This window comes from Mauremys mutica, chromosome 2 (assembly GCF_020497125.1).
Source record: "Mauremys mutica isolate MM-2020 ecotype Southern chromosome 2, ASM2049712v1, whole genome shotgun sequence".
Taxonomy (NCBI): Eukaryota; Metazoa; Chordata; order Testudines; family Geoemydidae; genus Mauremys; species Mauremys mutica.
Window position 1 is genome coordinate 5959897 of NC_059073.1, and position 23920 is coordinate 5983816.

Here is a 23920-nt window from a genome sequence, read left to right on the forward strand (position 1 = left end):
AGACAGTCTGCAGTTTGATTATGAGCAAGAACTGGCAGAAATTCGAATGGAGAAAGAGGCTGATGAGAGAAAGAAAGAAGTTGCTAAGAGAGAAGAAAAAGCTCGTAAGAGGCGTCTGGAGCTGCTGGCTGCTGAGGAGAAAACTCGACAGATGCAACAGGAGACAGCTAGACTCCAACTCCAAGTCAAAAAAGCAAGGGAAGAACGGCAGAAACTGTATCCTCTTGAAAGTCCAGTTTGTAACAATGTTGGTATGTTGTATAACTCTGAGCAGTTGTCTGGGGGTAACCAAATGTACCCCAACAATGCCACCTTTTATGTCAATGCTGTTACTGTGTGTTCAGTAGGGGGTGGCCCCATAAATTGTGCCAGTGCTATGGATGGGAATGGTAATGGAAAATTCATAGAGTGTGTAAAAGTCAATGGTAAAAGCTGTTTAGGGCAAATTATGGCTTCTAACATCACTCTTGTTAGAGCAGATCTGGTCAAAGAGGAAGATTATTTACCAAATCAGAGTGTGAATGTTGTAATCCTCTGTGTGAGTTTACTGTCCGTGTGCCTTTAGCCAGAATCCACCTTGAGTGGAATGGGGCTCAGCATGAGGCGATAGCTGGCGTCAGGAAGTTATTGCCTAAAGATCTTTTAATTGGGGAAAATGTTAAAGCTTTGTTCAATCCAGGTAGCCAGTCACAGGAGAGGAATAATCTTAAACCTGTGTCTATTGTGAGCAATAATTTGCCTGAGGTGGGTTGCTCCAAAGGTTTGTCTGTGCAAAAAAGCAGTGTGTCTGGAAATGAAGTTTCTGAATGTCTGTCTAATGTCTCAGAAGTTAATCTGGAGTTAGATCAAGAGCAGAAAGATCTCATTGGGGAGGAAAATGTTTCTCAGGAGCAGATTAAAGTAGATGGTCAGGTTAAAGCCCTAACTAAGGAAGGAGAGGGTAAATTTGTAATGGGTAATGGATTGGTGGCTAGTGCAGCTTGTAGAAGTAAACCTGAAATGGGTAACTGTGATTTGCTAAAAGTAGCTCAGTGTAGTGAAAAGAGCAGCAGCTTATCTGTTGGGAGTGGCAATGTGCCTGGTAGGGAAAGTTTGGAGGAGCCTAGGCAGCCTTGTGAGCTGATGGCTTTGTCTAATCAGCAGTTTGGGAAGGGAGGGATAGTGGAAGATGAGTGTCCATATCCCTTACCTGTTTCCTGTGTGGAGAAATGTGACAGTGGAGGGAATGTGCCTGTCTCTGTCAGGAGTATTGACTTGCCTATGAAGGAAGCTACCCCAGTCTCCAAGCAGTTGTCTGTGAACAGCCCTGTGTGCTGGGACGAGGGAAATGAAATCCCAAGCTGTGTGTCTGGTGAAGGAGAATGTGTCTCCGGCTCTTCTGTGTCTGTGGAGCAGACAGAAGGTGCCTGTCAGCCTGTGATGGTTGAGGGTGATTCAGTTGTCTCGAAGTTGGTTGTAAATACAGCTAAAGCCCAGGAAGGGAATGGTCCTGAGTTTGGGTCTGCTGGGGAGAATGGCACTGTGACTAGGTTGCATCCAGTTAGTGTCTTAGCAAAATCCCAGAGAACAGACAATTCTGGTGCTTGTGGTTTGCCAGTTGCTAATGTGTGGTTGGAAAAGGGTGTAGCAGCTCTGTCTGATCAGGGTGATACCCCAGCCAGGGCACAAGGAGAGCATAAAGGTGATTTAATTGTGTTACCGACTGACAGTTTGACAACTTGTAGCAAGAAGGAAAAGATTCCTGAACTTGTTCATGGCCAAGGGAAGGAGATTGTTTCTAACCTGTTATCTAGAAAGTCTGTAGCATCTGTGGTTGCTCAGGGAAGTGTTCCTGTAGAGCAAGCCCTAGGTGAAGAGGGGAAGGGCAGAATTTCTGTGAGGGGTGAATTGCTGCTTAGAGAAGCTCCTAGGGAAAGGAATCCTCATGGTAGCCTGTGCAAGCAGTTTACTGCAACTGAAGGGTGTAAAAGTGATTTAATCAAGAAAGTTTCAGTTCCTAACAGCCAGAAATTTTCTGTTGTGAATGGATCCACTGACTTTCCTTTTGAGAGATCCAGTGTGGGCAGCTTTGAAAAGGTCTCAGGTGGAGTAGAAGCTGTTAAGGAAGTTGAGCAGCCCTATAACCACCTGGCTGTGTGTGGCCAGCTTGTTGGTGGGGAGACAATGCTGTTGGGACAGGAATGTCTCCATGCTGAATCTGTAAGTGAGCAGTCTGTGCTTCAGGATCTGAGGACAGATTCAGTTACTGGTGTTTCAGAGCAGAACAGTTGTATGGCTAAATGCTTGAGGAGGCAGGGGAGAGCAAGCCAGCTCTCACCCTCAGACTCTTTGGATTGGTGTGGTACCTCTGTGAGACAAAGTCCAGCCTTGGAATCCATAGCAGCTGAACAGTTAAAAGCTAGTGTCTGGGTTGATGCGAATTACTTGGCTGGCAGGGAGAAGACAGAATTGCTAATAGCTGTTAGCACAGAGGGCCCGCCCCATCAGCCAGTGAATTCTGTTAAGCAAGAGAAATCAGGGTTTAATCCAGAAGGAAAGAGAAGACTGAATTTTGCAAAGGGAAGCCACAGGTTAACCCTAAAATGCCCAAACTCCAATGGTATTGAGCCAAGGGTGTGGCATGACAAACATGATTGTAAATGGACACTTGCAATGAATTTGTTGTTATTGCTAATGCTAATTTTTGTAACTAATGTGTTGCTATGGCCAAGAACTGTAACAATGTACAATGTGCCTAATCTTTTGGAAAATCCCTTAAACATGTTGAAAGGAATACATGAAAACACACTTTATGTTAAAGGGCCTTGCTATACTGATGTTTCACAGTTAATGCATGTAAACAGTGTTGGAACTTTTCACAGGGGAAAATACATTCCAGACCTGATGTGCTGTATGAAAGGGGAAACTGAGGCACACTACCATATTGCTTTCATGGCTAAATGCCAAGATTCCTGTACTATGAACAACCTCAATATCTACATTGGTTTAATGTTATTTGGGTTCAAAACATTGGCCAGAACTGGTATGGATAAAGTAGCAATTTTCTTTAGCTCTTGGCAAGATCACATGAAACATACAGGAACCATGCTGCAAAAGCTAACCAAGTTATACCTTGAGTTTGTAAAGAGATCCATTCATGTTATTGAACATGACTTTGATAAACCATTTCGATTATACACTGGTACGGCCTCTAGCCCAACACTAGCTGTAGTGAGACAGACCCAAGGAAAGGGGGCTCTTGGGATGCAGTCAGCGATGTTTTGTCATCCCTTCCTGCATCAATTTTGCGTTGGGGGTGTGACGTTATTGATATAAATGGGGACCATATAGAACATGGGTTGCAACCAAGGTCCTGTAGTGGCTCCAAATCCTAAGTAAAGGGGGTCATATAAGGTGTCTAAGACCAGGTTCTGGGTTGCTGATTATAATTATGCTGTCTATATGTCTGTATCATTTTTAGTTGAAGTTATGAATGTTGGCTCTATGCTGTCTGTATTTCAAGTTTGTGCTGTGCTTCTGGGGGAAGCCTCCCAGACAAGCTGGTGTTAGCTCTGCCTAGCCTGTTTGATGGCCCATTAAGGACCGTCAGCTACACAATGGACCCATGGAGAGAAGGCAGACACGCCTTGTGACTCAGCAAAGTATGCAGGGACTGGCCCATGTGACTCCAGGCTCCATTTTGCTGTAAATTTCCACAGTGAAGACAAAGAGATTCTTACACCTGGAAAAGTCTATATAAGGCTGATGCTTCATCTCCATCTGGTCTTCAATCCTGCTTCTGACCTCTGGAAGGACTTTGCTACAAACTGAAGCTTTACACAAGGGACTGAACGACCCATCCCAGTGGGGGATGTATTCCAGAGACTCAATTTGAACCTGCAGTTTATGCCATCACTGCTGCAAGCCTGAACTAAGAACTTTGCCATTACTGTATGTAATTGATTCCATTTAACCAATTCTACCTCTCATTTCCACCTTTTTCCCTTTGTAAATAAACCTTTAGATTTTAGATTCTAAAGGATTGGCAACAGCGTGATTTGTGGGTAAGATCTGATGTGTATATTGACCTGGGTCTGGGGCTTGGTCCTTTGGGATCGAGGGAACCGTTTTCTTTTATTGGGGTGTTGGTTTTCATAACCATTCATCCCCAGGACGAGTGCACTGGTGGTGATGCTGGGAGACTGGAGTGTCTAAGGAAATTGCTTGTGTGACTTGTGGTTAGCCAGTGGGGTGAGACCAAAGTCCTTTTTGTCTGGCTGGTTTGGTTGGCCTTAGAGGTGGAAAAACCCCAGCCTAGGGCTGTGACTGCCCTGTTTGAGCAATTGGTCCTGATTTGGCACTCTCAGTTGGGTCCCGCCAGAATCGCTCCGTCACAAGGGCTTCATGAGCAAGTGCATTAGCGGGCAGGCTGGGTCACCGAGGATCACTATAGGCAAATGCACATCCACAACAGTTATTTCGTGGTACGGGAAGAAACTACCTTCCAGCAGGCGTCTGAGCAGCCCACAGTTCCTGAGAACACACGCATCAGGAATCTTGCCCGGCCATCCGACGTTCATGTTGGTAAAACGTCCCCTATGATCCCCCAGTGCTTACAGAACCACTGAAAAGTAGCCCAATTTCTCAGCAGCTGAATGTGGAAGAGTTGGACGATAAAGTGCGAGGAGGAGAAAACGGCGAGGATCGCAGCGGGCTCCATGCTTGCAGTGCTGTGGCGTCCACGCTGTCACTGACCAGAAAAGTGCACGAACAGATTGCCCGCAGGCGCTTTCAGGGAGGGAGGGAGTGAGGGTGTGATTGACGGTTCAATGACGACAGTTACCCAAAACCACCCTCGACACATTTTTTCCCCCAGCAGGCATTGGGGGCTCTACCCAGCATTCCAATGGGCAGCGGGGACTGCGGGAACTGTGGGATAGCTTCCCACAGTGCACCGCTTCCAAAGTCGACGCTGGCCCCGTTAATGTGGACTCAGAAATTCGAATTAGTGTATTTAGTATGGATACACAAATTCGACTTCATAAGGTCGAATCCACAAATTCGAACTAAGTTGATTCGAAATAGTCTTGTAGTGTAGACAAGGCCTCAGTCTTCCCTTTTCCAAACTAAACAAACCCAGTTCTTTCAGTCTTCTTTCAAAATATCTGTCGGCAACTATGTCTGTAACAATTCAGGAAATATTTTTTGACAAAGAGATTCCTTACTAGGCATATTAATACAGAACTTTGAGTAATAATTCATTTAAACTACAATACAGTGCTAAGGCTCTGGGGAGTCAGGAGTAATGGAGGAGCTGAGGGTGAGGGAAGTAATTGCTGGAAAAAGCCTGGGTGTGAACTTGGAGGGTTGTTGGGTGTGGGTGGGAGAAATATGGAACATTTTTTGGGCGGGTGGGGAGGGATGGTTAAAGAGCCTCCCCCATGCAGAACCTGGCTGTTCCCTAGCCACTTTCATTCAGTCATGTACATCTGCCTCCTTTCCCCATGTGTCCCTGCACCCCTGTCCCCTATCCCTATGTGTCCCTGAACCCCCGCTCAGCCACCCCCACCCCTCTTCCCCATGTGTCCCTGCACCTCCACTCCAGTTTGTCCCCCCACTCGCCCTTCTCAACCCCAATCTGTGACTCCCCAGCAGCCCCATATCTCTCCGTCCCCCCATGTCCCATGCCCTCTGACATGACCCCAAGGGCAGGGCACTGTAAGGGATGTAACGTCTTCTCTTCCCTATCCTCAGCTGGGGCTGCTCGTGCCCGGGAGTGGCTACTCTCTGTTCTGGTGCCACGGTGGCCCCTGGTGGGCGAAAGGCGTAACTGTAGCACTTCGGGGCAGAATGTATTTACTGCTATGAAAAAGTATCTGTGCAGCACATGAATTCTGTGCATGTGCAGTGGTGCAGAATTCCCCCAGGAGTGTACAGGTAAATGTATACATCTGGGAACAAAGAATATAGGCCATCCTTACAGGATGGGGGTCTCTTGCCTGGGAAGCAGCGAGTCTGAAAAAGATTTGGGGGTGACTGAATATGAGTTCCTGGTGTTATGCCATGGCCAAAAGAGTGAATGCGATCCTGGGATGCAAAAACAGGAAGTTACTCACCTTGTGCAGTAATGATGGTTCTTCGTGATGTGTAGCCGTCCTTAGGGGTGCTCCATTATAGGTGCACTTGTGTCCTTGTGCTGGTGATTGGAGAACTTTGGTAACAGTGTCCATTCAGCCAGCACATGTGCTGTCTCCCTTCATGCCATGTCATGAGGATAACCTCTGTGTGTGGGTGATGGGGTGATGGGGTGGGATTCAATGACGGGGTTGGGTTCAGTGATGGGTGATGGGTTGGGTGAAAGGTCATGGGGTTGGGTTCAGTGATGAGTGGTGTTTGGTGATAGAGGCGTGGTGATGGGTGAGAAGGTGGGGTTGGATGATGGGGTCAGGGTCAGCAATGGGTCGGGGTTGGGTGATGGATGACAGGCTGTGGTGAGGTGATGGGGTCAGGGTCAATGACTGTTTGGGGGGTGGGGTTTGGTGATAGGTTATGAATGAGCTCAGGCTGGCCACACCCCTTGCCTGGTGCCTACAGCTAGGAAAGGGTAAAGACTCCTCAACACACCCACAACATGATCCTTTTTCAGGGTCACATTCAGGCTTCCCCATGAATCAGGCTCCTCAGACCCTGTTCCACAGGCTCCCGCAGAGCCGAGCCCTCCTGTATCCCTGCACCAGGGCAGTTAGAGATGGAGAAGCACCGGCAGGGACCAGCCGGCCCATCTGCATCTAGGACCAGGGCAGCAGTGCCCCCTGCAGCAGAGTCCCAGAGCTCAGAATGGGAGGCAGTGACCATGAGATGGTCGAGTTCAGGATCCTGACACAAGGAAGAAAGGAGAGCAGTAGAACAGAGACCCTGGACTTCAGAAAAGCAGACTTCGACTCCCTCAGGGAACTGATGGGCAAGGTCCCCTGGGCATAGGGGGCAGGTTTGTATAATTTTTGGTGGGGCCCAAAATGGTGGGGCCCCCCCCCCCCCCACTCCCGCCCTGTAAGCCGATATAAAATGAAGCTACAATGCGTCAGTGCCACAAGATTACAAGGTTGGAGAAGGGGTAGGGTGTTCCAGGGGCCAGTCAAGGGACAAAGAGCAGGGGGGGTTGGATGGGGCAGAGGTTCGGAGGGGCAGTCAGGGGACAGGCAGCAATTGGAGAGGCATGGGAGTCCAGGGGGTTTATCAGGGGACAGGTAGGGGGTGGGGTCCTGGGGGGAAGTTGGGTGGGGTCTCAGGAGGGGGCAGTTGGGGACAAGGAGAGGGAGGCTTAGATAGGGGCTGGGGTCGTTAGGGGCAGTTGTCTCGGGAGTGGGTAACGGGGGACAAGGACCAGTGGTGCTTAGATAGGGGGTGGGGGTCCTGGGGGGCAGTTGGGGCAGGGGTCTGGGGAGGGGGCAATCAGTGGCCAGGGGCTGGGATTCAAAGGGCTCTGAGCTGCTGGCAGCCGTGGGGAGCCCTGAGCCCTTTAAATCCCAGCCGCCGCGGCTGGGATTCAAAGGGCTCTGGGCTCTCTGCCCCTGCGGGCAGCCCAGAGCCCTCCGATTCCCGGCCGCGGCTGAGATTTAAAAGGCTCTGGGCTCCCCGCGGTTGCAGGCAGCCCAGAGCCCTCTGATTCCCGGCTGCGGCTGGGATTTAAAAGGCTCTGGGCTCCCCGCTGCTGCCGGCAGCCCAGAGCCCTCTGATTCCCCGCCGCGGCTGGGATTTAAAGGGCTCTGGGCTCCCCGCGGTTGCAGGCAGCCCAGATCCCTCTGATTCCCAGCCATGGCTGAGATTTAAAGGGCTCTGGGCTCCCCGCAGCAGCGGGCAGCCCAGAGCCCTCTGATTCCCGGCCGCGGCTGGGATTTAAAGGGCTCTGGGCTCCCCGCGGTTGCAGGCAGCCCAGAGCCCTCTGATTCCCGGCCGCGGCTGGGATTTAAAAGGCTCTGGGCTCCCCGCAGCAGCGGGCAGCCCAGAGCCCTCTGATTCCCAGCCGCGGCCAAGATTTAAAGGGCTCTGGGCTCCCCGGGTTGCAGGCAGCCCAGAGCCCTCTGATTCCCGGCCGCGGCTGGGATTTAAAAGGCTCTGGGCTCCCCGCAGCAGCGGGCAGCCCAGAGCCCTCTGATTCCCAGCCGCGGCTGGGATTTAAAGGGGCAAAACCTAGCTCCAAATATTGGTGGAGCAGAGCCCCTGATTTTGAATATTCCTGGGGCTTTAGCTCCACGAGCCCATATAAGTTGGCGCCCATGCCCCTGGGAGAATAACATGACGCGGAAAGGAGTTGAGGAAAGCTGGCTGTATTTTAAAGAATCCTTATTGAGGTTGCAGGAACAAACCATCCTGATGTGTAGGAAGAAAAGTAAATATGGCAGGCGACCAGCTTGGCTTAACACTGAAATCCTTGCTCGTCTTAAACACAAAAAAACAGCTTACAAGAAGTGGAAGATTGGACAAATAACCAGGGAGGAGTATAAAAGTATTGCTCAGGCATGCAGGAGTGAAATTAGGAAGGCCAAATCACACTTGGAGTTGCAGCTAGCCGGAGATGTTAGGAGTAACAAGAAGGGTTTCTTCAGGTAAGTTAGCAACAAGAAGAAAGTCAAGGAAAGTGTAGGCCCCTTGCTGAATGAGGGAGGGAACCTAGTGACAGAGGATGTGGAGAAAGCTAGTGTACTCAATGCTTTTTTTGCCTCTGTCTTCACAGACAAGGTCAGCTCCCAGACAGTTGCACTCTGCAGCATGGTATGGGGAGGAGGTGACCAGCTCTCTGTGGAGAAAGAAGTAGTTCGGGACTATTTAGAAAAGCTGGACGAGCACAAGTTGTATAAATAGGGGCATTTCCAGCAGATCGAGGGATGTGATCATTCCCCTCTATTCAGCACTGGTGAGGCCTCATTTGGAGTACTGTGTCCAGTTTTGGGCCCCACACTACAAGAAGGATGTGGATAAATTGGAGAGAGTCTAGCGGAGGGCAACAAAAATGATTAGGGGGCTGGAGCACATCTCTTATGAGGAGAGGCTGAGGGAACTGGGATTGTTTAGCCTGCAGAAGAGAAGAATGAGGGGGGATTTGATAGCTGCTTTCAACTACCTGAAAGGGGGTTCCAAAGAGGATGGATCTAGACTGTTCTCAGTGGTAGAAGATGACAGAACAAGGAGTAATGGTCTCAAGTTGCAGAGGGGGAGGTTTAGGTTGGACATTAGGAAAAACTTTTTCACTCGTAGGGTGGTGAGGAACTGGAATGCGTTACCTAGGGAGGTGGTGGAATCTCCTTCCTTGGAGGTCTTTAAGGTCAGGCTTGACAAAGCCCTGGCTGGGATGATTTAGTTGGGTTTGGTCCTGCTTTGAGCAGGGGGTTGGACTAGATGACCTCCTGAGGTCCCTTCCAACCCTGAGATTCTATGATTCTATGATTCTGCCAGCTGAGGGTTCAGTGGCCCAGCGCTGAGGCTCTCACAACCCTTCTCTTCAGAGGGTCATTCAGGGAAGAACCCCCAGGCCAGGCAGGAGTGAGGGATCAGCCCAGCATCTTCTCCCCAGTTGCCTTCCCTTCTACTCCTCCAGGGTGACGCCGCTGCCCCCAGTGGAGACGCTGAGGATTGTCTTACAAACCATCGCAGACTTCCACTCCCAGTTCCACCAGCGATATTCCTGAAGAGTGTGTGGGTGTGTCTTTGCCCAGTGAATAAATGGAGTTAATCACATTTACAAGATCAACCAGCAAAGGCCTCTGCAGATATGGGGTGGAGATGAAAGATAATCTAGGCATGGCACAACTCCTAAACAAATACTTTGCCTGAGTTTTAATAATGGTAACGAAGAGCTCACAGGTAGGGGCCAGGTGACTAAAGGGAATAAGGATACGGAAGTTGAAATGACCAGATCTGAGAAGCAATTAAAACTCAAACAGTTTAATAGGACTAAACTGGGGGCCTGCATAATCTCCATCCAAGTATATTAAAGGAGTTGGCACATGAAATTGCAAGCCCAATAGCAAGAATTTTTAATGAATCTGCAAACTCAGTAGTTTTATCCTACGACTGGAGAATTGTTAATATAGTACCTAGTTTTAAGAAGGGGAAGAAAAATTATCCAGGAAACTACAGGCCTGTTAATTTGACCTCAATAGTATGCAAGGTCTTGGAACAAATTTTGAAAGAGAAAGTAGTTAAGGACATAGAAATAAATGGTAATTGAGATTAAATACAACATGTTTTTACAAAAGGTAGATCATGCCAGACCAGCCTGATCTTCTTTGAGACGATAACTGATTTTGTAGACAAAGGAAATGCAGTAGATCTAATCTACCGGGATTTCCATAAGGCATTTGATACAGTTCCACTTTGGAAATTATTTGTTACATTGGAGAAGATGGGGATTAATTTGAGAATTGATAGGTGGATAAAGGGGAGACTACTACGGGCCATAGTGATAGGTGATTTGTCAGGTTGGAGAGAAGCTACTAGTGAAGTTATTCAGAGATCGGTCTTAGGACCATTATATTTCACATCTTTATTAATGACCTTGGTACAAAAAGTGGGAGTTTGCTAATAAAATTTGCAGATGACACAAAGTTGGGAGGTATTGGCAGCATGGAGGAAGACCAGAATATCATGTTGTGACGTTATTGATATAAATTGGGACCATATAGAACATGGGTTGCAACCAAGATCCTGCAGTGGCACCAAATCTTAGATAAAGGGGGTCATCTAAGGTGTCTAAGGCCTGGTCTACACTAGGACTTTAATTCGAATTTAGCAGCGTTAATTCGAACTAACCGCTCAACCATCCACACCAGGAAGCCATTTAATTCGAACTAGAGGGCTCTTTAGTTCGAATTTGGTACTCCACCCCGACAGGTGGAGTAATGCTAAATTCGACATGGCTAGCTCGAATTAGGCTAGGTGTGGATGCAAATCGAACTTAGTAGCTCCGGGAGCTATCCCACAGTGCACCACTCTGTTGACGCTCTGGACAGCAGTCCGAGCTTGGATTCTCTGACCAGCCACACAGGAAATGACCCGGGAAAATTTGAATTCATTTTCCTGTCTGGGCACTTTGAATCTGACGTCCTGGCTGGACATCGGGGCGAGCTCAGCAGCACCTGCAACGATGCAGAGCTCTCCAGCAGAGGAGTTCATGTTATCTGTGAATAGAAAGAGGGACCCAGCATAGACTGACTGGGAACTCTTCGATCTTATCGGTGTGTGGGGCGAGGAGTCTGTGCTTTCGGAGCTGCGCTCCAAAACACAGAATGCGAAGACCTACGAGAAGGTCTCCAAAGCCATGAGAGACAGAGGATACAGGCGGGATGCAACGCAGCGCCGCGTGAAAATCAAGGACCCCAGACAAGGCTACCAAAAAATCAAAGCGGCAAACGGATGCTACGGAGCCTGCCACCACTGCCCCACCACTGACCGTGGACTCTGACGATGGGACAGTGTTGACGGCCAGTTCCTCGGTGATGTTCGCGGACGGGGAAGATGAGGAAGGGTTTGTGGAGGACGAGACAGGCGAGAGCGCTTACAACGCTGGTTTCCCCGACAGCCAGGATCTATTCATCACCGTCACGGAGATCCCCCAACAACCCTCCCCAGCCATTAACCCGGACCCTGAATCAGGGAAGGAGCAGTCGGTAAGTGCTTTAACCATGTTAACTTTTATTCTTAATATTACAGGAATCTTAACTGTGTGAAAAGGAGGTCTCTCTAGATATGGGGATAGAACAGAAATCATCCTTGGAGATCTCCACGAAGCTCTCCTTGCGTTAATCGAAAAGCATCAGCAGGAGGTTCCTGGGGAGAGCTGCCTTATTGGGTGCTCCGTGGTAGCACAGTTTTCCGCGCAAGGCTTTCATGAGGTACTCAGGGAGCACTGCCTCCCCGAGCACGGCTGCATCGGGCCCTGGTTCGCGCTAGCTTTCACGCAGCATGCGCTCTCTATCTCCTTCAGTGACCCTCCTCAGGGTGATCTCGCTCGGAGACTCCTGCATCTAATTAGGGTAATTACTGTAATTTTACGCCTGGTCCAAAGTATTTTTAAAAAATCTACGGACAGACGGCATAGCACAGACTCAGCACACAGCTGCGTGACGAGCGTAACGGAAAGCCAAAGAATATAATGGACGCTCATGGAGGGAGGGGGGAATGAGGACGCAAGGTATCCCACAGTTCCTGCTGTCTCCGAAAAGTATTTGCATTCTTGGATGAGCTCCAAATGCTTCTAGGGTCAAACACAGTGTCTGCGGTGGGTCAGGGCATAGTTTGGCAATTTGCGCACACACCCCACCCACCACCAGAAGTGAAAACAATCCTCTGTTGACTCTTTTACATGTCACCCTATCTTTACTGAATGCTGCAGATAGACGCGATGGTGCAGCACTCAACACCAACATCCTTGCTCCCCCCACGCTATGGATGGCTGATGGTACAAAAAGATGGGTATCCGTCCTCATCATCAGCCTATTGGCACATGGGGCAATGCAAAAGGGCTGGTAACCATGCCGACTAGCATCAGTAAGGTCGATCAAGGGCGCCTGTCCCTAATTTTTCATGGCAGATGGTGCAATATGGCTGGTAACCGTCCTCATCATTGCAACAGGGGGCTGAGCTCCATCAGCCCCCACCCTTCATTGTAAATAAAAGATTCAATTGCCCCTGGACTAGCAGAGGGATGATGGGCTCCTTCATCCACACTCCTTAATGTCCTGCCTGGACTATCATTGCAGCTGGAGGCTTCCTTCCACTCATTTCTCACAAACAAGTCACTGTGTCTTATTCCTGCATTCTTTATTACTTCATCACATAAGTGGGGGGACAATGGTATGGTAGCCCAGGAAGGCTGGGGTAAGAACGGAATGAACAGGTGGTGTTGTTGCAGGAGCACCCCCTGTGAATAGCATACAGCTCATAATTTATGCAGGATCGGACACAGAGCAGCTGTGTTCTCTGGTTCTATGATACAGTGGTTCTCTAGTACACTTGCCGTACACTTGCCCATAATCTAGGCAGGACTGATTCTATTTTTAGATACCAAAAAGGAGGGATTGATTCAGGGAGTCATTCCCAATTTTTGCTTTTGCGCCCCTGGCTGCTCGGCCAGGGGCACTTATGACAGCACCAAATGGTGCAGTGCAAAAGGACAGGTAACCATGCCCATCTTATTACCATCTTATTACCAATTTATGGTATGGTAGATGGTACAATATGGCTGGTAACCATCTCTGCTGTCATGCAAAAGCAAAAGCATGCTGCTGTGTAGCGCTGCTGGCCCGCCTCTGTCAGCGGCATCTAGTACACATACGGTGACATACACAAAAGGCAAAATAGGGTCCATTGTTGCCACGCTATGGCGTATGCCAGGGCAATTCTGGGAAAACGGGCTTGAAATGATTGTCTGCCGTTGCTTTCCCGGAGGAAGGAATGACTGGCGACATTTACCCAGAATCCACCGCGAAAATGATTTGTGCCCCAGCAGGCACTGGGGTCTCAACCCAGAATTCACAGAGACAGCCTAGACTCAGTTAATTGTTCGCAAAAATGTATCTTTGCAAGGAATTCACTCCCTGTTTCCCATCTCACAGCTTCCACTGTCTCCAGACCTGCCACAGCATCCCCCTCGCAGAGGCTGGCAAAGATTAGGCGGCGAAAGAAAAAGACAAGGGACAAGATGTTCGAGGAACGTATGGGCTGCTACCTAGCAGAGGCGGACCAGCAGAGCCAGTGGAGGGAGACCGTCTCTCTGTGCCAGCGCTCACACAGCGAACGGGAGGAGAGGTGGCGTGAGGAAGACAAGCAGGCGACTGAAACAATGCTTGGACTAGTGAGGGAGCAAACGGACATGCTCAGGCGCCTTGTGGATGTTCTGCAGGACCGCAGGAGGACAGAGACACCCTGCAGTGTATCTGCAACCGCACTCCCCCGCCACAAAGTCCCATACCCCCCTCACCGAAAATAATCAGGAGGAGGGGCGGCCGGGGACGTGAATACTGTCACTGCACCACAACACAGTGCTCAAGTACCCAAAAGCTCTCATACCCTACATTTGCCGAAGTCCTTCACTTCCAGACTCACAGTAGTCCCAATCCCAGTCCCATCCCCTAACTGTCTACTTAATTAATAAAAATGCTTTGCTGTTAATTACTGTTTCCGTTATGTTTTTTCAAAGAAGACTGTGTTTGAATGGGGGGCGTGGGGAAGGGGGTGGTTAATTGCATAGGACAGTCACCTTTCCCAGGGTACAGACACGGGGGCAGGATCAGCAGCGGGTCACACACACGGTGCAGTCAGTAGGCACCCTGGTCGGTTTTTGGAGGTGGTTTCCAGGATCTGTGTGGGCGGGGGAGATGTGACTTTGCAGCGGGGGAGGGCGGTTACAGATCTTATACAGCGGTCCTTGTCCTGGACCGCTGAGTCACGCAGCTGAGGAATCTGTATCCGTCCTCCTCCACCACAAGGTCACATATCCGCCCGCACACAGAATTCCATAAAGAGGGATGGCAGGCTCCATTGAAAGAAGCATTCCGGCACTGCGGACCACTCTAGGAGCAGGAGCCTGTCATTCCTTGAGTTTAGAGGCGGTCTTTACATCACCGCACACCCTACCCAGCACAGTCTGCGTCCCAGTTTCAACCCTTTCACGAAAAGTCATGAATAAAGAAACCTTTGTTAAGTAATAATGGGACATGTATTTTATTTTTACACGTGTGCTGGAAGTGGGGGTAACGGGGTGAACGGGGTATGTAACCGAAGAGGAGAGTCAACAGTAACTGGGTAAAGAAACAGGGGCAGGTTCAGCTTCTCTGTAAAGAAACTGAACAGTCACAGGTCACGCTGCTCGCTGCTCGCTGGTATTTGAAGAGTTCCTTGTCGCTGTCCCAGGCGCCTGTATAGGGCTTCATGAGCAAGTGCATTAGCGGGCAGGCTGGGTCCCCGAGGATGACTATAGGCATCTGCACATCCACAACAGTTATTTCGTGGTCCGGGAAGAAACTACCTTCCTGCAGGCGTCTGAGCAGCCCACAGTTCCTGAAAACACACGCATCATGAACCTTGCCCGGCCACCCGACGTTGATGTTTGTAAAACGTCCCCTATGGTCCCCCAGTGCTTGCAGCACCATTGAAAAGTAGCCCAATTTCTCATCAGCTGACTGTGGAAGAGGTGGACGATAAAGTGCGTGGAGGAGAAAACGGCGATGATCGCAGCGGGCTCCATGCTTGCAGTGCTGTGGCGTCCGCGCTGTCACTGACCAGAAAAGTGCACGAACAGATTGCCCGCAGGCGCTTTCAAGGAGGGAGGGAGGGAGGTTGTGATTGACGGTTCAATGACGACACTTACCCAAAACCACCCTCGACACATTTCTCCCCCCAGCAGGCATTGGGGGCTCTACCCAGCATTCCAATGGGCAGCGGGGACTGCGGGAACTGTGGGATAGCTTCCCACAGTGCACCGCTTCCAAAGTCGACGCTGGCCCCGTGAATGTGGACTCAGAAATTCGAATTAGTGTATTTAGTATGGATACACAAATTCGACTTCATAAGGTCGAATCCACAAATTCGAACTAAGTTGATTCGAAATAGTCTTGTAGTGTAGACAAGGCCTAAGACCAGGTTATGGGTTGCTGGTTATAATTATGCTGTCTGTGTGTCTGTATCATTTTTAGTTGAAGTTATGTATATTGGCTCTATGCTGTCTGTATTTCAAGTTTGTGCTGTGCTTCTGGGGGAAGCCTCCCAGACAAGCTGGTGTTAGCTCTGCCTAGCCTGCTTGATGGCCCATTAAGGACCATCAGCTACACAATTGACCCATGGAGAGAAGGCAGACACGCCTTGTGACTCAGCAAGGTATGCAGAGACTTGTCCATGTGACTGCAGACTCCATTTTGCTGGGATTTTCCACAGTAAGAACAAAGAGATTCTTACACCTGGAAAAGCCTATATAAGGCTGATGCTTCATCTCCATCTGGTCTTCAATCCTGCTTCTGACCTCTGGAGGGACTTTGCTACAAACTGAAGCTCTACACAAGGGACTGAACGACCCATCCCAGTGGGGGATGTTCCAGAGACTTAATTTGAACCTGCAGTTTACTCCATCACTGCTGCAAGCCTGAACTAAGAACTTTGCCATTACTGTATGTAATTGATTCCATTTAACCAATTCTACCTCTCATCTCTACCTTTTTCCCTTTGTAAATAAACCTTTAGATTTTAGATTCTAAAGGACTGGCAACAGCGTGATTTGTGGGTAAGATCTGATGTGTATATTGACCTGGGTCTGGGGCTTGGTCCTTTGGGATCGAGAGAACCTTTTTCTTTTATTGGGGTGTTGGTTTTCATAACCATTCATCCCCAGGACGAGTGCACTGGTGGTGATGCTGGGAGACTGGAGTGTCTAAGGAAATTGCTTGTGTGACTTGTGGTTAGCCTGTGGGGTGAGACCAAAGTCCTTTTTGTCTGGCTGGTTTGGTTTGCCTTAGAGGTGGAAAAACCCCAGCCTAGGGCTGTGACTGCCCAGTTTAAGCAATTGGTCCTGATTTGGCACTCTCAGTTGGGTCCCGCCAGAATCGCTCCGTCACACATGTAAGAAGGTCTGAATGAACTAGAAAACTGGAATAATAGCACTAGGATGAAATTTAATAGTGCAACGTGCAAGGTCAGGCACTCAGGTACTAACAACAAGAATTTTTGCTATAAACTTATCAGTTGGAATTGACAGAGGAGGAGAAAGACCTGGGTGTGTTGGTTGATCACAAAATGACTATGAGCTGCCAATGTGAGGCGACCATGAAAAAGGCTAATGCAGTCCTAGGATGTATCAGGCGAGGTGTTTCCAGTAGAAACAGGGAAGTATTAGTGTCTTATACAAGGCACTGGGGTGAGACTTCACCTGGAACACTGTGTGCAGGTCTGGTCTCTCACATTTAAGAAAGATGAATTCAAACTGGAACAGGAACAGAGAAGGGCTACTAGGATGATCCGAGGAATGGCAAACCTACCTTATGAGAGGAGACTCAGAGTTTGGCTTGTTTAGCCTAACCAAAAGAAGGCCAAGGGGAGATCTGATTGCTCTCTGTAAATACATCAGACGGATAAATACCAGGGAGGGAGAGGAGTTATTTAAGTTAAGTATTAACGTTGACATGAGAACAAATGGATATTGTGACGGGGCAAGGCCAGATGGCTATAGAAAAGTAATGAGTAATCGATATATTAGCCCCAGGTTAAACAAATCCCTGGTACCAGGATAAGTAAATGGCAGCTGCTCCAGGTCAATTAAGATACTTGAGGCCAATTAAGAGCTTTCCAGAAGGCAGGGGGGATGCTAGGTTGATTGGGACACCTGAAGCCAATCAGGGGCTGGCTGAAATTAGTAAAAAGCCTCCCAGTTAGTCAGGTGAGCGTGGGTGTCAGGAGCTGTAGGAGGAAGCTGTGCTGTTGGATTATCTGAGTAGTACAAACCAAAACAGGCAGAAGAAAGGAGGCCCTGAGGTAAGGGTGAAATGGAGATTGAGCAAGTGGGGGCTACTGTGGGGAAGTATCCCAGGGAATTGTACGTGTCCTGTTCCTAAAAGATCAGTTACCATAGCTAATACTATCAGGGTCCCTGGGCTGGAGCCCGGAGTAGAGGGCAGGCCCGGCCTCCACCCTTTGCCGCCCTGATTAATCACTGAGACTGGGAGACAATAGAGACTGTGCAAGGGAGAATAGCTTCTCCTCACCTCTCTCACTGGCTTATGATGAAACTGGCTCAGTAGATTGTGATCCTTGTCTCTAGAGAGAGAAGGATTAAGTGGAGGGTCACTATGAGCCACTGAGACTAGCGAAATCCGTCAGGAAACGCAGGACTCATGGAGACAAGGACAGAGCTCTGTCTCAATATAAACTGGCCATCAAGTGATTATTCCTCTCTATTCGGCACTGGTGAGGCCACATCTAGAGTATTGTGTCCAGTTTTGGGGCCCAAACTACACAAAGGATGTGGACAAATTGGAGAGATTCCAGCAGAGGGCAATGAAAATGATGAGGGGGCTGGGGCACATGACGTATGAGGAGAGGCTGAGGGAACTGGGATTGTTTAGTCTGCAGAAGAGAAGACTGAGGGGGGATTTGATAGCTGCATTCAGCTACCTGAAAGGGGGTTCCAAAGAGGATGGATCTAGGCTGTTCTCAGTGGTGGCAGATGACATAACAAGGAGCAATGGTCTCAAGTTGCAGTGGGGGTGGTCTAGGTTGGATGTTAGGAAACACTGTTTCACTAGGAGGATGGTGAAGCACTGGAATGGGTTACCTAGGGAAGTGGTGGAATCTCCATCCTTAGAGGTTTTTAAATCCCAGCTTGACAAAGCCCTGGCTGGGATGATTTAGTTGGTGTTGGTCCTACTTTGAGCAGGGGGTTGGACTAGATGACCTCCTGAGGTCTCTTACAACCCTAATCTTCTATGATTCTATCAACAAGTTTAGGCTTGAAATTAGGTGAAGGTTGATAACCATCAGAGCAGTGAAGTTCTGGAATAGGCTTCCAAGGGACTAAAAAACCTAACTGGCTTCAAGAATGAGCTGGATATGTTTGAGGAGCGGTTGGTATGATGGGACTGCCTACAATGGCGTGTAGCCAATCTGTGACTGCCAGCAGCAAATATCTGCAATGACTGGTGATGGGACACTAGGTGGAGAGGGCTGTGAGTTACTACAGAGATGTCTACCCCAGGAGTCTGGCTGGTGGGTCTTGCCCACATACTCAGGGTCTAACTGATCACCACATTTGGAGTCGGGAAGGATTTTTCTGCTGATGGCCCAGGGCTAGCAGTGACAGCAGGGCAGCTGGAGTTCGGGGGAGGGCTGTGAAGGAGTGTTGGGTTGAAGGGGGAATGGAGAACAGGCGCCTCAGCCCCAGGTTGGGAGAAGGGGCAGGGGAGCCAGAGAGCGGGTTGTACTCAGAGGGGGGAGCAGGCTGGGGAATGGGCAGTGGGAGGAGGGAAGGTCTGGAAGCAGCAGCTGCAGAACTGGATTAACCCAAAGCCCATCTGGGGTTTGGGGTCAAGGCCCCTCTGGCTCCTGTGGGATCAGAACCACGTTGCCAGGGAAGGGGAGGGGAGACATGGGCAGAACGGCGTGGGATGCAGACAAACGATAGGAGAGATGCAGGAAGGGACCAGTGGAGTTTATTAGGTGACATTTGTGCACCAACTTCCCCCTTCCCTTGCCCCCAGCACAGGGCGAGGTGCTTCCCCGCACCATGGACTGTGCCACTCCCGCTTAGTTGCAGTCATCCCACACCTGGGTGCCGTAGACCTCAACCTCACACAGGGTGAGAACCTCCACCCTGCCCGGGATGGTGATGGTGACGTAACGGCCCTTCCTCCCATCACAGGAGATGGTGCTGAGGGATCCCGGTGTGGTGTCGGTGATGGTCCCACAGCTGCAAAGAGCAGAAGACAAGAGCGAGAGGCTGAGATTAGGGGGCACAGGCGAGTTGGCAGCAGGACTGACGACCCTTTAACTCTGAGCCTGCAGAAGCCAAAGCACGGAGTGAATGACGGACTGTAAGAGACGGGGTGTGTACCTGTTCCTGTCACAACCCAATTCCCACTAGAAATAAAGTTCACATTTCATCAGCCAAGGTCAGAGTCATTAACCGAGGGAGCAGATGAGCAAGGACATGGTGGATTCTCCTTCCCTTGTAGTCTTGAAATCAAGACTAGACGTCTGTCTAATAGATACACTGCAGCTCACACTGAAATTATGGGCTCAGCACAGAATCACTCTGTGCAATTTTCTGACCAGTGTGATACTGGAGGTCAGACTAAGGGATCGAGGGCAGAGAGAGAACACGCAGGAGCCTGGAGAGAGATTGGCTCTTCCCTGGATTGCCCTGCAGGGGTCGCTGTGCTCAGTAACATGCGGTTCCCTTCCATCCAGGAGCTGAGAGCACCGCCAGCACCGCTCCCCTTGCCCCAGGCAGCTCCGAGGGGAAGAGACCAAGCCCTGGCCCTGGCCGGCAACGATACCCCTGTGTCTGAGCTGGGAGCAGTCGTCTCACTCCAGGGGACAGGAAAGCAACTCACATGGGGTCTTGCTTGCCCTGGCCATCCTTGGAGTCCCCCACGTGGATCTGGGCCCCCTTGAGTCTCTCTCCACAGCAGTCTTCCCTGTTCTTCACGATCACCGTGGAGACCGAATACCGACTGCCCAAGTCCACATTCCACCATGGATCACTCTCGCCCTGGGTGTGGCTGCAGGAGCCATGGTCCAAAATCCCATCGCATTTTCCATCCACGGCCTTTCCAGGCCCGGCTTTTTCAAGCCCGTATTCCTTGTGCGTGGAGGACTGAGAGACAGGCTGCTCCCGTGCCAAGTTATAACCTGGAATCAAAGAAGGGGAAGTGGGACATGCCCCTCGCTAGGGGACAGGGGTGCCGGAACAAGGGGGGGCAGGGGAACAGGCAGGGCTGCCCAGACGATTCAGGGGGCCTGGGGTCTTCGGCGGCGGAGGAGCCCACCACTGAATTGCTGCCAAAGACCCAGCACTTCGGCGGCGGGTAGTAGGGCAGAAGGACCCCCCGCCGCGGGATTGCCACCAAAGACCTGGAGCGGAGGAAGGTCCAGGGGGCTCAGGCCCCACGAGAGTTTTCCAGGGCCTGGAGCCTGGGGCAAATTGCCCCACTTGCCCCCCCCCCCCGGGGGGCCCTGGGAACAGGGCCCTCCCATTTTTTACTGGCTGTAAGGACAAGCAGCAGGGGGAGGGGGCGGAGCCTTGGTGGGGGAGAAGAGGCTGTGCAGGAGCAGAAACTCGGGGGGGGGAAGGGGCGGCATGAGGGTGGGGGGTCTCGGTTCAGGGGCTGGTGCCCCACCCCCCATGGTAAGGAAGCTTCCACCACCTCTGCTAGGGGGGCTCTAGACACCCTTTATCCCACATGGAGCCAAAGCCACAACCCAGCAGTGACACAAACCAGCCACTGCATGGGAGCCAGGATCACAGTGGGAGCCATGGCCCCAGGGGACGGGAGTAACAGCAGGTCTGTGCTGGGGTCTCACCCAGCATGAGCCCCTCTCAGCCCCCCCCCCCGCCATACCCTGGTGGAGCTGCTCCCCAGGACAGGGATGGGGCAGGATGTTCAGATGGAGCCTCCCCCATCTGCCTCTGCCAGCTGGAGCCCCTGATCAGGTCAGCAGTGGGAAGGGAAGAGTGACCCAGGATTTCTGCTGTTTCATTCGGCAGAGGTTGGGGCAGAAGGGACTGGGGTATAAAATAAAAGGGGACAAGTTTCCATTCACGTTGTGCCAGCTCCTTACCTACTGGTGGTCGGGGACAACCCTGAGCTACGACCTCGACCTCACACAGGGTGAGAATCCCCCTTCTGCCCGGCATGACGATGGTGACGTAACGGCCCTCCAGCCCGTTGCAGGGGATGGTGCTGACGTATCCTAGTGTAGTGTTGGTGATGGTCCCGCAGCTAAAAACAGAGCAGAAGCCAAGAAGACAAAACAAAATAGATGTATTCAAATCGACAGGGTCTGATGAAATTCACCCTAGAGTTCTTAAGCAATCTCAGAACTATTAATGATTTGCTCAAGAATTTATGGAGGAAGGGTAAGGTCCCAGAGGAATGAAACAGGAGAAACATAGAACCTCTCTCTAAAAAGGGGAACAAGGAGGATGTCAGGAATTCTAGATCAATCAGCCCAAATTCCATACCTGGAACGAGACTGGAACAATTTATTGAACAAGACATTTGTTCAAACCTAAAGGATAACAAAGTTCTATTTTTTAGCCAGCATGGATTTGTCAAGAGCAAATCATGCCAAACAATCTAATATCCTTCTTTGACATTGGCTTAGGCCGATTTCAGCACTAATCCTCTCATCGGAGGTGGAGTAAAGAAATCGATTTAAAGAGCCCTTTAAGTAAAAAAAAGAGAGCTTCATCGTGTGAATGGGTCCAGGGTTAAATCGAGGTAACACTGCTAAATTCGACCTAAAGTCAGTGTAGACAAGGCCTTAGTAGATAGGGGAAGTGGCAGATGTGATATATCTGGACTTCAGTGTCTGTGCAGACTGCAGCGGAACTACACGTCCTGCAGAGAAGAGCTGCAGTAGTTTGACCCTGGGCGGGAGGCACTGAATCGAGAGAGGGAACCCTTCCCAGGTGATGGCAGGAGGGCTGACTCCAGAGTGGGGCCCCAGGTTGAGTGGGGCTTAAAGACAGGGCCAGATTTCCAATTAAGCACATAATTAGAGATGTGCCTAGGGGAGCTGGCATTCTAGGGGTGCCCAAGATTGACAAGTTTGCAATTTTTTACCCAATTAGGCTATTTTTAGCTGTCAGTTGCTGGGGTTTTTTTTTAGCAGTTGCGAGTTGTGGTATTTGGGGCTATTTTGCTGCCCTGCTGATGCTGGCCGCATTGCTCAGGAGTTCTCGGGAGGGAGGGAACCTCTTGGGCTGCCCCATGCCCTGCCAAGATGCCCCTCATGCTGCTTGTCTCATGTCGTGCCCTCTCCCCTTAGGCGACGTTTGCAGCATGCACAGAATTCTTGCCCGAGAGAAGTCAAATCTATTTTTTCGCAGAAAATGTGCTGCAGTTCCACCATTCACCCTCCAGAGGTCGCTGGGGCTCCAGAGCACCCTGAGCTGGCTGAGGGTGACAGGTCTGGTGGGTGGCAGCTGGCCGGTGGGTGACGGGGCATTTTGTCCTCAGGTGACAGGTCACAGCAGCCTTCTTGGAGCCAGGCTAGGAGGCAGGGGGCCACACAGGGCTGCTGGAGTGGCCCAGGGCACATGGGCAGGGAGGAGGGGGGCTGAAGATGCTGTGCCGAGGGGCACGTAAGGTGCACATCTTGCCCTGCTTACAGGTGAGGAGCCTGGATGAAGGAGACGGATGGAGCCAAGCGGGGCAGACAGACGAAGGTTAACTCCCCTCTTCCCTCGTCTAGGATTCGTGGGGATGGACGCTGGCTTGTGTACCGCGCTTTGGCCTTTGGTTAAATAAATTAGACCCCTGATGGGGCACTAATGTTCACTACATCCAACCCGCATTGAATTCCCTGAAAGCCAACAAGGGGAAACAGGCAAGGACACAACCACAGTTCTGCACTCGGACAGTCAGTGGCGCTCCAGGGGCATGTGACCAGCAGACCAGGTTGTTCCAAAGAGATCGGTGATCAGTTGCTCTCCATGTCCACCAACAGTAGGACAAGAAGTCATCTCCTTAGCCTGGAGCAAGGAAGACTTAGATTAAATATTAGGAAACCCTTTGTGGTGGATCCCCGTCACTGGAGGGGACTAAGAAGAGGTTAGACTGACCCCTGCCAGAGATGCTCTCGGTCGGGGGAGTCAATAGGCCGACCGCAGGGCAAATCTGCACCACCAGACCCTTTTGAACACACCCCAGAAATCTTTTTATTGCCTTATTATCATCATTCGTTTATTATTTTCTCTGGAGTCTGTACCTTGACCAGGAACTCTGGACCTTGACAAAAAATAATTGACTCCCCCTGGTCTAGGTATATTTGGCCCTGCCTCAGCAATGGGGGATTCACTAGCTGTCCCCTTGAGATCCCTTCCTGCCCTACATCACTGTGTATCTATATGGGGTGAAGGGAACACTGTACGAGATGCTGCCTGCTCTAGTCCCTTTCACAACCCAATTCAGACAGGAAATAAGGCACACATTTTTATCAGCCATGGCCATTTACCAATGAAGCAAATTACTGAGGGACTCGGTGGATTCTCCTTCCCTTAGAGTCTTTAAATCAACATTGGACGTCTGTCTAAAAGATGCACTACACCTCACAGAGAAATTGTGGGCTCAGTGCAGAATCACTGTGTGAGGTTTTCTGGGCCATGCGATACAGGAGGTCAGACTAGATGATTGGAAAGGTCCTTTCAGACTTTAGAAATCGATGGATTTCAGAA

The 23920-nt window shown here is 50.4% G+C and overlaps 1 protein-coding gene across 1 annotated transcript in view; it reads right to left on the minus strand.

Moving 5' to 3' along the window:
• Nucleotides 1–23920, minus strand: part of LOC123365225 — a 111526-nt gene that overhangs the window by 31558 nt on the left and 56048 nt on the right. The gene's annotated exons all lie outside the window — the stretch shown is intronic.